The sequence below is a fragment of the Poecilia mexicana genome, unplaced genomic scaffold (genome assembly GCF_051168715.1).
Source record: "Poecilia mexicana isolate PSO_F unplaced genomic scaffold, ASM5116871v1 scaffold_4, whole genome shotgun sequence".
In the NCBI taxonomy this organism is placed as follows: domain Eukaryota; kingdom Metazoa; phylum Chordata; class Actinopteri; order Cyprinodontiformes; family Poeciliidae; genus Poecilia; species Poecilia mexicana.
Genome location: NW_028263373.1, coordinates 8,241,144 through 8,250,580, shown reverse-complemented (window position 1 = coordinate 8,250,580; position 9,437 = coordinate 8,241,144). Strand labels below are relative to the sequence as shown.

Genomic DNA, 9,437 nt, shown 5'->3' with positions numbered 1-9,437 from the left:
ATAGCAGCCGTTTGGGTTTTATGAAATGAGTTTCGTTTGTTTTTGTTGGGATTTATTTAAAAATAACAGTCATAACAATAACAATAATATTAATGCAACAAAATTGCATACATTTTCCATTATATTCATTACATTACTTCACACTTGTAACTTGCATACAACAACTAACATGACAAAGAACTCGATTGAAATCTTAATGAAATTATTATGAACATTTTATCGCGAGATTTGATCGTTAAACGTTTACACGTGAAGCTTATTAAGGTTTGGCATTTATTTATCTTTGTTTGAAATGTTATATTAATGGAAAGCAAATTCATTGACAACGTGCGTTTTGGATTGACAGTTCACCCAGAGCTGAAAAACGACAATTGTCTAGAAGCATAATATTTCATTTGTTGAAAAGGCGATCTTGAAGAAATACATTACAAAATGTAAGGCTGCATTTTAAATACATACATGTGCAAATATGGAAATGCCTACTTATCTCTTATTTATTGCATAAAAATGATTTTGCAACAAATCAGCTTCAAAAGGAACGTTGTTTATTCTTTGAAAAATATATTTCAAGACTTCAGGATAAAAACGTTGGATTTTCATGTTTAATTAATTTGAATTAATTAAATAGATTTTTAATATGCAGATTTTACTGAATTTAATGCTACAATAAATTGCACTTTAATTAATTTGTACTTGAATAATAATAATAATAATAATAATAATAATAATAATAATAATAATAATAATAATAATAATAATAATAATAATAATAATAACTTTATTCCGATATATGCACATTGTGAAATAAAATGTAAAGGTATGGTATTATTATTCTTTTCTACATATGGACGATAAATAAGACATGACAAACATAAATAGAAGACGTGGCATAAATTCTTAAGATCCTAATCTTCCTCATCAGAAAACAAATCCACTGCTTTCTGCAAGAATTTATTCTTGTTCTGCAGAAATCACCACCACCATCTATGACCTAAGTGAGCTCTGTTGACTTGCCAAGAACTGACCAATTCAAGTGGCCACTTTTGGGAATTGTAATGACTGATCTTCAAAGAGGTCTGACCTGACACAGGGGCATGAAGATGTCAAAGGTCAGGCATGAGAAACCAACAGGGTGCCAATATTTGTCCCTCCCTCTGTCATGCTCCCAAATCAGAACCCTGCGCTTCAGAGCTGCAGCTCATTCGGCATGTTGGAGATGACCACTCGAGTGCAATTACAGAAACTTTGAGATGGACTGAAATTAAATTGCATGAAGATGTATAATCCATACGTACTGTGGACAAAATCCACCTATAAAACCAGCAACAACACGTTTCTGATGTCTTTTAAGCTATGGCAAGTTGCAAATGATTTTATTTCTAAGCTTGTGGTGCATCCGTAATTACATAATTATTGAAAGAGAGTAGCTAAACAAGAGGGAAAAAGCTTGTAAATGGCATTCAAATAACCAGATGACTCAAGTGTCTCCACAACATGAGGCAGCAGCAGTTTTCTCTGTTTTAGATCTTTAAGATCAAACAGCGTTGCGCTGCTGCCAGTCAAATCTTCCTCTGTTAGGTTTACCTGAACACCCTGAAGGCATCGAAGACCAGATCAATACCCCAATATCAAATCTTAATAAAATTAGAGCATTTCTTTGGATCCACATAGAGTTGTTGTCAGTAAGAATCATTAAATGCACTAAAGCTGAAAAAAAAAAGAAGTGTTTTAAAGCTTCAGTTGAGGTGGAAAGCAAAACACCAAACTATCACAATGTTTCACACCAGCCAGTAAGGGGAAGAAAAATATAAGATCCCAGTTTAATGTTCAAACATTTTAAATAAAGGAATAACAAGTCAAAAATCGCCATGAACACATCAGCAACTCCAGAGCTTACCCCACAGTTCAGCTGCAGCTCCTGGCTCTTTGTTGGTCTGTCTGCAGAGGGAGATGCTGGCCCATTCCCGGCCATGTGAAAACAGATTGATGGCCTCCCCGCTCTCCTGGTTTAATTGGGAACAGGCTGAAATTTATGCTAATACGATGACATCAGTCCCGCCAGCCTCCTCTCTCCATAAAAGAGCGGAGCAAAAAAAAAAAAAAAAAAAAAATAGGGGGCCAAAGTCGCGCCTCTTTTCCCAGCCAGTTCCGTCGGTCAAGTTCAAGCGCGCCGCCGGTCGGGCTGCTTTTGTCATTTAAATGCGTGACTGCGCTCATCAAATTAACGCAAGTGGAGGGTGGGGGGGACACGTAGGCACGTGAGCATATCCATGCATCTTGCATCTGGTTTGGTTATTTTATTGGTGAAGCTTCTGTGTCACTAGTGTAACAAAAATGGTTTAGTTTCCACCTATAGCAGAGAGGGATTATGCACCTGTGTTTAGGTTTTGAATTTCAACCGTACCAGATTTGCTTTGCAACGGATCTAAAAAAATAAATAAATAAAAATGTGACAGGGATGCAGCCTACCAGCACACACACGAGTGAGACTTTTTAAACATTTGTGAATGTGAGTCATCCGCTCAGATACGCCAAATTTTTTGCGCTGTCACACACCGTCCACCTGTATGACAAAACAAGATCGCTGCAACAGAATTACAGACAGAGGGGTCCTTGGTTTTTCCAGATGCACAAATTGTGTGAGGACATAAGCAACAGCTTAAAGAACCACAGCGGAATCGAGCTGAGTCTTGCTTATTAGTGGATGTAATGCGACTTTATGATGAATGACGGGCCTCTTCTTGGGTTAAAAAAAAAGTGCAATCGGTTCGGAATAGCATTAACATCCAAAACTCCCTCCCAAAAAGCAAAATAAAACTTTGTGTGAAGCACAACTGAAAGACAGCTACCATCCTTCTTTCTGTCTTCTTTCTTTCTTTCTTTCTTTCTTTCTTTCTTTCTTTCTTTCTTTCTTTCTTTCTTTCTTTCTTTCTTTCTTTCTTTCTTTCTTTCTTTCTTTCTTTCCTTTAAAGTGTGGCTCTGTAAGGAGAGTCGAGTGATCAGAAGGTTGTAGGTTCGATTCCAGCCAAAACAGGTCAATGTGCCCTTGGGCAATTCACTTAACCCCAAGTTGCCTACCGATGTGTGTATAAATGTGTGTGCGTCTGTGAATGTAAATAGGTGAATGTGACTCTAGTGTAAAGTGCTTTGATTGGGAAAAATTCAGACCATTTACCATTTTCTTTCTTTCTAGTCAAGGAACCCTCTGGGTCATACTGCCCTGCATGGGTAGAAAGCTGTATAATCTACATCAAAACCAGCACTGACTCCCCATAAATGAAAGTCAAGTTTGTAGATAGGCATCAAACATAAACACATTGTCCAAAGACCTCATAGTCATATACACAGCCAATATTTGATATAGTGTTATATATACTGAGTAGAAATGTTGCTGTCTAAATTAAAATTCCAATATGTGTTAATGTCAGCTCGGTGGCTTTTTCTGCCTATGTGTATCTATATGTATTTTTCTGTGTACACAGCAAATTCGGAAGTGTTCCATCAACTTCTACAGAGTTAAATTCAACCCTTTGAAAGTGTCTATATTGGTCCACTCTGGATGGTGTAGAAGTTACACTTTTGAAAGTGTTATTTGTGATAGAGTTGAATCAACACTGACAGTAGTTGATATCAAACACACTTCAGTGTTAATATACCCAACACTAGTGTATATTGTTTTTTGTTTTAAGACATTAGATGCCAACCTGAATCAACAAAAACACCAGCACCAGTTGGTGCTACTACTTTTATTTCAAAACATCAAATAGCACTGACAGGAATATACAACAAAGGTCATTCATTCATGGTACTTTGCACTGAAGGTGAAGTGTGCTTTGAAAGTTCATTGGAAGTGGCCATGGATGGTCTTGTGCTCACTGATGGTGAAGTGTCTTTGGTGCTGCTCTTGTTTTCATCAACATGAAGGAGGAAGACTTCCAGCCTGGAAGGAAAAACAAGAAATATAGCAGAAACATTAGAATAATAAATAAATATTTTAAAAAGTAGTGTGAGCAAAACTAATCAGACTCACCTGTGTGTGTCACCATCATATTCATTCAAATTACTCTGCCCACCTGGTTTACAGGATAAAGCATAAAAAAGTCCGAAATAATTACTAAAGACATTAGTCAGCTTATAGAAAAAATTTTGGACAGCATTAAAAGTCGTACCAACCTGTCTGAAGAAATGTGTTGAAGTCATCATAACAGGCTTCAGTCACCAACATGACACACTGACAAAGAAAAAACATTTAGGCAGTTTTTAGATGTGCCACGGGCACAGAACACCAGAGTCAAATGGCTCAACTGCCTTCTCATTGTGTAGATATGTTCTCCAGAGTCCTGCTAATCACCTAATTATTGTAGGTGTGGTGCAGCAGCGGCACATCTACATGTTGCAGGACAGTGGTCCTCCAGGACTGGAGTTTGACACCCGTGGCATAGATCAAGCCAATGGTCCAGCACAGCCACTCCCCCATTTTGCAGTCTACAGCCAAAAACTTGAACAAAACGACCTCGGCAGCTAAATAATGTTAACTCAAATGGCCTCCAGATTTTCCTGACAGTTTTAATGTTTGGTTAAGATAATAAACAGTCGTATATACCGGCGATATCCAAACAAATAAACATACGTTAAGCGAACTATGTATATGAATCAATACTCTTGCTTAAACGGAAAAATAATGCCTCCATAAAAAATAGTCAAAAACATGATCATTTTAACATGGAACTAACCTTGTTATAATAAGCTCCAGACAAGACGCCATACTGCTGCCTCCGCTCCTCAGGGAAACGTGACGCAGTAGCGGAACAAGACGGCGTCGTCCGGGGGACAGAGCTATTAACCGGGCCCAAATAATAAAGCTCATGATAATTTAACCTTACAACATGTACGTGCCCCAACAGCGGAGCTAACAAGTTTAATCACCACAGAGAGCGACTATGTCATTTTGAAATCCATCTGACATCAAGTACAACAAACCAAGAGAAGAACAGAAACATCAGGCTACTGGTCACTGATGATGAAACAACACAAATTCAAAACATGTTAAATAGTCCGTAGAAATGCTCTAGCTAGTTTGCCATTTGTTGCCCAGTGACTGATGATGACGTTGGTGACAAGCTTGACCCAGAATGCACCTGGAGACAATAAGGACGATTCATTTGTAGTTTTGTGTGTCATGAAGTTAAATATAAGAGTGAAAATAAAGCCAGTCATGTAGCACAACATTTTATTCAATATTTTACACTCACTATGTCACTAAAATCAGTCAGTCTGGTAAGGTTTTTAGCAACCATGAGTCAACAATGGAGCACCCTACTATATAACCTACTGGGGTATCAGTTCTCTTTGGGTTCTTCTGTACAGTTGTCATTAGATGTTTTAAAGAAAATCCCTTCTTGTATGTTGCGCAGTCCGATGTGAAGTTTCAATTGTGGGGAGGAACTATCTGATGATTTCTAAATCAACACCGGACTGAGTGTTGAATTAGACTGTTGGACTTAATATAGAAATCAACACTGGACTGGACTGCTTTTTATTGAATCCTTTGGAACTCTAGTGAGTGTTAACACTCATGTTGTTGAATTAACACTGTATTTTTAACATACAATACTTGCACTGGAAAGCTGACACTTCCGAATTTGCTGTGTAAGGCTTCCTCCCAACGTCCAAACAGCAACAACTGGATATTGGCACCAGACCCCTCTGTGAATCCGGTGGACATAGAAAACGAGCCGATGTATAAAAATGATTCATTTCCTGTATTTGTTCTGTGGACACTGCATGGATTAATGAGGTATCATGTTGAACGACAATGCATCACCTACTCAGTCTCTTTCCAGGCACTTCCTTGTTTCCCTTATCCTACCATGAGCCTGCTAATTAACAGTCATGAGTTGCAGCGTTTTAAAAAATCCCTGTGACAAAACAGATCTGGTCCTCCTTAGCTTGTTCCCACAGTTCACAGTTTTTCCTCCTGTCTCTCTCTCTCTCTCTTTTTCTCTCTGTCTCACACACACATATTACAGAAGATGCAGCAGTTAGGACCGAGACAAAAACCCCCAGAAAAAAGCGGGTAAAATTAAGGCAGATGATAGGGGGGAGACAATAACCACAGACAGAAAGGGGCAGTTTCCTTTGACAAGCCACCACTGCAGCATTTGCATATATTCAAATTAGGGGGCCAATGCCATGCGTGGGGGTTGACAAAGACGAGCCAATGGGAGGGCTGCGTCCCTGCTGCGGGCTCTGAGGCAGCCGCCAGTCCTCCAGCAGCACCCTGGGAGAAACCCAGGGAAGTGGTGTGGGAACCAAGAGGCCCCTGGAGCTGGACAGAGGGAGGGGAGCCACTTGTAGCCCGTGATGGATTTGCATTTTATTTGTGTCCATTTTGCTCAGTAATTTCTGCCCCTGCTCTTCAGCCACAGATGGCGGACATGATAGAAGGATTATCATTTGTGTCAAAAATGATAATGATGGAAGTGTTTTTTTTTTTTTTTGTTTAGTTTTTATTTTACCCAGACAGATTTTTCGTCCTTTTGTTTGACTGGCACAGTAACGTCGGACATGATGGACAAACTTTAAGAACATTTAATGGATTTTGGTATAATTTTGTTGTCAATTCCTGCTTCAAAAAAATGTGTTTTATATATTTTAAGAGTGCAATTCACAATGTGCATAAAGGATGTTGAGTTAGACAAAAAAACAAAAAAAAACAACAAAAAAAACGAAATACAGAACTGGTCTTCTAAGGACAGTGCTTTGCAAAAGCATCCATGCAGTCATGCCGTGTTTTCTTAGTTCTTTCTACATTTCACTGAACTCTGACCTGCTTTGCTATCCCCTCTACAGAAAAGCATCCCTAGATAATGGTGCAATCATCACCATATTGAGTTCACGGACATGTTCAGTGTTAGTTTTCCTCCACATATGGTTTGCACGTAGAAAAAAAAAAGTCAGGTCTCATCTGGCATTCATAGCATCCTTTTCCACATGTTTGATGTGTCACTTATATTATTTGTTGTTAGAAAAATGTAAAGAGGTCTGGCTTTCTTTCAATGTCACAGTCTGCTTCTCTAATGCTTTTCCATGTCAACTCTGTCAGATTAGGTTGACAGAGTTGTGTCAACCCAAACTGACCGTTTAGGTTGACAGCCATGTCTTAACGTGTACGTTTTGTGCCATACTCTTTCCACTTTTCGAAGATGGATTGAACAGCACTATGTGAAATGTTCAAATCTTGAGATGCTGCTTCACAACTTAACCTCGTTTTGAACCTTTCCACAACTTTACCTCTGACCTGTCTGGTGTGTTTGATGGCTTTTGTGAGCCTGGTTCTTCAGTCATTTACACCACAACCCTTCAATATGATGCTGCCTTGTTTCATTGCTTGATGTTTCAAAAAGATCTGTTGGATTGTTTTTTTTTGTTGTTTTGTTTTCTTTTTTTGTAAGGGGTACAGGAGAACAGGGGAACTTAAATGTGCACCCCACTGTTTTCTATTTTCCAAATCATTTTGTAACCACGCATCATTTTCCTTCAACTTCACAGTTATGCACTAATTTGTGTTGGTCTATCGCACTAAGATCCAATAAAATACATTAAGGTTTGTGGTTATAACTAAAACAAAGTCAAGGAGTTTTAATATTCTTGTCAGGAACTGTATAAATAGCCGCAATGTCAATAAAGTATACTCATTTTTTTTCTTGTCAATGCATCTCAAATTCAGGCAGAAACATATAGTTGCTAAAATACCAATAATATAAGCTGATGAAGTAATGTGATTTGGTTTATAGAGCTTTGGAAAAAATGAAGAAACCACTGCAAAAATGATCAGTGTCTCTGATTTTACCTTTCATAGGTTTATGTTTGAGTAAAATGAACACTGTTCTTTTATTCTATGAACTACTGACAACATGTCTCTGTAATTCCAAGCAAAAACTTTGTATTTACTTGGAGAAAATGAGAAATGGTCAAAAAAAAAAAAAAAGATGCAGCGTTGTCACACCTCAATAATGCAAAGAAAACAAGTTCATATTCATTTGGAAACGACAATACTAACGTTTTAACTCATGAAGAGTTCAGAAATCTATATTTGGTGGGATAACCAGGAGGTTTTCAATGGGGTTCAGTGCAGTGGGCTCTTCATTTTCTTTTTTCCAGAACTGTATTTCCAGAGGTTTTCCTACCAGAGGTACAGCATGAATCTCCAACTCATCAAATTCCCAATCCTCTCTGAAATGCCACTCTCTTGTGATCAAACTATAAAGAATCAGATGTTTTCTTTTTAACAGAGAGGGAGTCGCCAATTAGCCAAAACTGAGAATTAAAGCCATAGTGGAAGAACGCTTCAATAACACACCCAGCCTCACATCCTAAACACAGATTTGAATCTCGTTGGCCTAAGAGGTTTAGAAGCAGATACTTTTCGCTGTTGGTGGCACATGGGGATGAGCTGACATTTGAATGCATGTACAGGCTGTGGCTGTCATTCAGTCATTAACACTGATCAAGCTGCTCCTGAGCAAGGCATCTGTGCACCCCGATGCCTTTTGTCATGCATTGCCATCTAAACACAGCGTACATATGTTAGTGGATTTTAGGGTGCAGAAAAACATGCGGGCGGATTAAGAGGCGACAAAGACATTACCCTGGTGTATAATGTGCGCCACGCTGAAGCTTTTCTGAGTTTTATCCTTTAAAGTGGAAAAGAATGCTCTGGTGCACAATTACATCACACAATTATCCCTGTTGAGCAGTGTTTTAGTGCCAAAGCAGAGAGGAAGAGGAGCATATCTGAGACCTTAAGCTTCACCATTTGCATATTGTTTGTTTTCATGCAGCGAAATGTTAAGATGCATGATGGTGAAGCATGAGACCTGGGGATTATCATTAGGAGGATCACAAAGATGCATTCGGGGCTACGCTGAGGAACAACAGGAGGATCAAACTTTACATTTTGAAAAGATTTGATGAGTTGAAGCATGATGGTAAATTAAAACTGCTAAGAGGTTTTACGTTTTTGTGAGTTTTCTCCACGCTGCGCACAGTTTTCATATGTATGGTGGTCAACGTGTTAAGAGAGAAGTGCAGCAATTATTAACAAAATCTTCACAAACTGTTGAAAATTTAGGAACAATCTGCTATTGTTACTAAATAAAGATTTAAGTATGTACTATGATAGCAAATTGTTCCTTTTAAAAATATATATGTGTTACACACATCGGAAACCTAGAAATATTTATATTTTTGGAACACTGAGAGGCAAAAATAAATAAATAAATAAATAAATAAATAAATAAATAAATAAATAAAAGCACGGTTTTACCGATTCTTCTGGTGCCTTCAAGAACATTGGGAAATTTTCCCTTTGCATCGGCAGTTTATATTTCCGACGCATTACTATTATTTTTGTAAAACCTTAAATGTTAGTAGCA

General features: G+C 38.1%; 1 long non-coding RNA gene across 1 annotated transcript; it reads right to left on the bottom strand.

Annotated features, from left to right (window-relative positions):
• Positions 1-3,755: 3,755 nt before the first annotated feature.
• LOC148159918 (uncharacterized) lies at positions 3,756-5,085 on the bottom strand. The gene is made up of 4 exons (XR_015762754.1): positions 4,734-5,085; positions 4,174-4,231; positions 4,031-4,073; positions 3,756-3,940 (listed from the first exon to the last, which is right to left on the bottom strand). It is a non-coding gene; the product is annotated as an uncharacterized LOC148159918 (long non-coding RNA).
• Positions 5,086-9,437: the final 4,352 nt, after the last annotated feature.